Source organism: Silene latifolia, chromosome 2, assembly GCF_048544455.1.
Source record: "Silene latifolia isolate original U9 population chromosome 2, ASM4854445v1, whole genome shotgun sequence".
Classification (NCBI taxonomy): Eukaryota; Viridiplantae; Streptophyta; class Magnoliopsida; order Caryophyllales; family Caryophyllaceae; genus Silene; species Silene latifolia.
This window is the reverse complement of record NC_133527.1, coordinates 167,299,696-167,305,623: the sequence shown is the minus strand read 5'-3', so window position 1 is coordinate 167,305,623 and position 5,928 is coordinate 167,299,696.

Genomic DNA, 5,928 nt, shown 5'->3' with positions numbered 1-5,928 from the left:
AGAAAGTATTGATGTATGTAAATAGAGGCTTGTCTCTATCAAATTGGATTAGTTTGTAAAACCGTTAGGTTGTATTACCTAAGTTTGTGCTTAATGAAATTCTTACATTTCACCCAAAAAAAAAAAAAAACTTTGCGCCAAATTATTAACAATGGTTGTGCATGTTTGACCTGTTGTTAAAACCTATAACAACGGTTATGGAACCATAACCGTTGTAATTAGTTTTAGTAAAATTCGCGTCATCCGTTCTACAACGTCTTATGGTGATTTTCGTGGATAAGCGTTGTTAAAGGGGCGTTGTAGTTGGCTGGATTTTTAGTAGTGAAGCTCTTAGGAATGCTATCTAATCTCTGCCTATCTTAGACGTTATTTTTTACGACTATTTGTTCCATATAAGCTGATGTTGAAATCTTAGAAGGCTGATGTAGGTGTATTTACTACAACTGCTATTTTTTCTATATTAGTGTGCGAAAACACCGAGAGTTTTGAGTTTGTAGAGTAATTTTGACTTGGTTACACTTTGTTGCCTATAAATATGTCTTACTATTTGCATATATTGAGCTTTTAAAGGTACAATACCAAAAAATACAAGTGTGAATTGGTGAATCAGTTCATTATTATGTTTCAACGCCCAATGGTGATATTGGAGATATCTACTTCTAGCTATTTTAAATAGGTGAGGCATAATGTCACTCTTAAATTACTAATGTCACTCATACTTATGAGACGGTGAAATTGTGAATAGTCACATGTCATTAAACTTAACTTGTATTGTTACGACTTTAACAATGTATAATGATCAGTTCTCTTTCAATATGCCAACTTTGTAACTTCTGAAAGATTTGATTGGACCTCCAACCATAACAAATCCCGTGCATTACACGGGTCACAAAACTAGTTCCTTATAAAAAAAATGGAAGATATTTAGTAACATTTGAAAAAGCACATTTACTCTTTACCTCCAATGCCAAAAATTTCTAGTGAATACTCTCTCCTAGTCACTTATTTCCTCCCCTTCCATTTTGTACAAAAAATAAAGAATTAATTTTAGACCACACTACTACAAAAAATGTCAAAGAGATCATATATAAGAAACCAGATAATTATATAACTGATTTCTTTAATATAAAAAACCGGTTGAAAGTAAAAAGGAGTCTCTTTGTTAATCATAAGAGACCGTTTCTTTAAAACCGGTCTATTTAAAATGACGTGTCCCATTTTCTAACCCACCATCTAATTCCAAAAATAAGTCCTCTGTAAAAAAATATATGTAAATCAATTAAAGTATTAAAACCCTCCTCCTTCCCAGTGCCCACCTTCATCTCCATTCTCCACCGTCAAACTCACGCTCTCTCTAATCAATCACGATCTTCGTTGGCCTCGCCACTGACGATCTTCTTTACCTTCTCTAGGCTCGAACACGAGCAAAACCCCCAAATCAATTATCATAATAAGTTCAATTTCACGGAATAACCACACAAAACACTCTACCCCACATGCAAATGAATTTGGACCACATAAACCTTTCCAAAAAAGAAAAGAGGGAAGAAAATCCGACTAGCATAAAAAAGGAAAGAGGGAAGAAATGAGTGACTAGGAGGGAGTATATATTATCAGTTATAGTTATCTTGCTTTCTCTTATGTTTTCTAACCCGAACCAAAGCATTTTATTTTTAAACTTTGTTTCTAATTTCTACTAAGATTTTAAACTTACCAAGGTCTACCCAACAAGTCAGTACATATATCTAAAGCAAGTTTTTACAAATCTTTTCTTCTGTCATAAAAATACCTTCCAAACAGTTTCAGTTTTTTTTGGCAATTGTAAATAAAGGTTCTACAGTCTCATAGCCTGTCGAGCGAGGCCATGCGCTATCATATTTAGGTGCCTAGGAAAAGAATTGAAGCATAAAAAATGAAAGAGAACGTAAAGCCTTTGTCGGTCCTTTAGTACGCCTTTGATGATATGACTTTCCTTTTCAACCTCGGCAATCTGATTAATTAGTTGCAGGCAGTTTGATGAAATATCTAAATGAAACACACTACTATTACAAACCCAATTCAAAACATCCCGAATATCCAATGCTTCAACTTGCAATGCCGACTCGGCTCTCATTTTTATGCTTCTACGAGCAATCTCTGTCCCTGAGCCATTATATGCCACCCATCACTACTACAAATCCAGGCAACTACAACGTCCCTTTAACAACGCTTATCCACGAAAATCACCATAAGACGTTGTAGAACGGATGGCGCGAATTTTACTAAAATAAATTACAACGGTTATGATTCCATAACCGTTGTTATAGGTTTTAACAACGGGTCAAACATGCACAACCGTTGTTAATAATTTGGCGCAAAATTGGCGCAAAGTTAGTGAAAAGTAATTACAACGGTTATTTATAAACCCGTTGTTAATACTTTTTAACAACGGTTTACTATGGACTCGTTGTTAATATTTTCTGTAATGACAACGGGTTTTTGTTTAACAACCGTTGTCAATACTTTCCATACTATAAACCACACAAACACAGATCAGCTACAGCCACACCACACAAACCCTAACACAAACACAATAAACATACACAAACAAAAACACAAACACACTTTCTCATCGTCTGTTTCTCTCTTCCTCATCGTCGCTTTATCATCTCGCCGTCACTGTTGGTTTCATCGTCTCTTACTTTATCTAATTATCAGGTAAATATGCATGATTTAAAATAGGTTTTGTCATCTCAGTCATTATTTTCTTTCTCTAATTATTTCATTTACATGTGTTTTTATCGATCATTATGTTCTTTTTCTAAGTATTATTCGCTTAATTAGTTTTGTCACTGTTGTTTTTCTGCGTTTATTAGCTTGTAAAACAAATTAAATTAAATAAAACAAAGAAGAAACAAGATGATAGAGAGGAATGCATGATAAACTTAATTAATTAATATATATATATATATATATATATATATATATATATATATAGAGAGAGAGAGAGAGAGAGAGAGAGAGAGAGAGAGAGAGAGAGAGAGATAGAGAGATAGAGAGAGAGAGAAGAGATCAACTAAGACCATTAGATATATTAAGTCCATAAGTCCTAATGTGGGCGGTTGGATCAAGCAAATCAAAGGCCAAGATTACGCAGTAAAACCCCACTCAACTAATATTTTTGATTTACCTCTCTCCTCTTATCCACTAACCCATGCATGATACACTGTTATGTCCATCAGTCCATCATCATTTCCCTCCTCATTTTCTAGACAATTCAAAACAACTTGCGGGTAATTTTCCCTCTATTTCCTGTCATTTCGTCTTCCTTTGCTTTCTTCACATTGCTAATAACTCCATTTTCATCACTACCAATTAATTCATCTCAACAGACGCCATTTTCATCACTACAAATTAATTCCAACTCGCCTGTCTCCATTTTTTTATAAGGTATTTTTTCCATTCTTTATTTAGTGATTTGTAGTTTGTTTTTTGTTAATTATTGCCTTTGTTAAACTATCATAAAAAGAGTTCATTTGATTTTTCAATCTTCAATTATGGGTTTGCTGATGTTGATTTGTTCAATTGTTAATTATGGTTGTGCAGATCAAATTCGAGGTCATTTGATAATTAACAATGGTTTTTGCCAAGAAAAATGCCAAGAAATCTTCCAAGAAATCAATCGAAGGTAAAAATCTCGTCTTGTTGGTATAACTCTTATAGAATGATGTATAACTTCAATTAAATATCTGTATAACTCTAATCCCAATTGTTTGTCATCTACAGATGGATGTTGTAGAAAGTATTGACACGGGACTTGATATCCAGGTTAAAAGTTTTGATTTTGATTTATACGTTACTAGATGTATAACTCTGGTTACTAGATGTATAACTTTAGTACTCAATATGTATAACTCTGGTTACTTAATGTAAAACTCTGGTTACTAGATGTATAACTTTAGTACGCAATATGTATAACTCGGTTACTAGATGTATAACTCGGGTTCTAGATGTATAGCTCTTCGATTCTCGTGACCAACTCCTTTTTCATAATGTCAAACTCTAATTGTTATATGTATAACTATACTTCTAATTAGTTTCCATGCATAGAGTTATACAATATATGCCTACAATTATACATTTTATACCTGGATTTATACAATATATAGCTAGAGTTATACAATTTATACTTTGGAGTTATACATTAGATGCCTGGAGTTATACCCAGAGTTATACCTGAGTTATTCCTGGACTTATACATTATACTTGTATATGCTTACAGTTATACATTTTATGGCCAGAGTTATACATTCTATGGCTAGAGTTATACATTATATGGCCAGAGTTATACTTTCTATTGCTAGAGTTATACATTATATGACTTTAGTTTTCAGAATGTCTAACTTTTGTTATTATATGTATAACTGTATTGTTATTCTGTATAGCTAACTTTCCTGATTATCTCTTCTTTTGAATGGTTAAAAGTACCAAGTACTGACAAGGGTGCGTATTCCAAGGTTAAAAGTTTGACTTTTGTTATAACTGCAGTCATTTGTTTTATAACTCTGATTACATGTTGAATAACCTGTTTGTCATAATGTATAACTGGAGTTATACAATATTTGCCTAGAGTTGTACATTTTATTCCTGAAGTTATACAATATATGCCTAGAGCTATACAAAGATATGCCTAGAGTTATACAAAGATATACTTGAAGTTATACATTTTAATAATAGAGTTATACATTCATGGTTCGAGTTACACATTATATAACGTTAGTTTTCGATTGTCTCACTTTTGTTATTATATGTATAACTGTCTTTTTTTTCGTATAACTCTCCGATTATCTCTTCTTTTGTTTGTCGCTACAGATTATATGTATATGTATAACTGTATCTTTGTTAATCAATCCCTATTTGTTTGTCGACTACGAGATGGATGATGCACCAAGTCGAAAAGGAGAGCGATTCCCAGGTTCAAAGTTTGACCTTTTTATAATCATTGTCATTTGTTGTATAACTCGATTACATTTTGAATAACTTTTGTTGTCGAATGTATAACTCTTGATATTTTCTCGATTAACTCTATTATCGAATGTATAACTTTACTTATATTTTGTATAACTCGACTATCTATTGTATAACTCTAATTGCAACTACAAAGATGTCTAATTTTGTGTGTTGTCCTTGCTTTTCCCCAGATGGTCGAGGCCAAGCCAAGGGTAAAGAGGGTGCATGAAATCACGGTTTCGTGTCGACCTCAAAGACTTGTCTCTCTCATTGAAAAGCTTAATGAGGATCAGGTGTCCGCTGTTAAGAAAATTGGGTTTGGTGGCATTTTGGAGCTTAAGATTAGCAGCTTCCCACTTGCACACGTTCGCTTTGTTCTTGGAGTCCTTCTCGATGGGTCATATGTGTTCGGGCTTCTCGGAAGAAGGAGTTTATGATCGATAAGCATGACGTGCATGATCAAGTTTCTTGATACCTCTTGGACCCAACCGTCTCTCGTTGGTACCTCTGGGTTTGCGAAGGGGTCCAACGATCCCGAAAATAAGGAGCTGAAGGACAAATGGCGGCAAGCTTACGGGGTGGGCAAAGCAAATAGTTCAATAAGTTTAGGGAAAGTTCACAAGCAACTTATGGAGTACGAGGAGGCGGACGATCATTTCTGCCGGCTATTTGTTTTGTTCTCTATGTCTTTATTCCTCGCACCCACCCCAAACAACGGGATAGATTTGAAGCTGTTAAGGGCTGTAGAAGATCCTAAAGCCATTCCGCATTTTGACTGGTGCTCTTATATTTTGGAAATGATGGTGAAAGCGGGGACAGACTGTAAAAAGGGGGTAACGATGTTGGGTGGATGTATTCCCTTCCTCATGATAAGCTACTTTCAGCGATATGATTACAAGGGTAAGCCTTGCCTCCATGATCTACCTTTGATTAAGCATT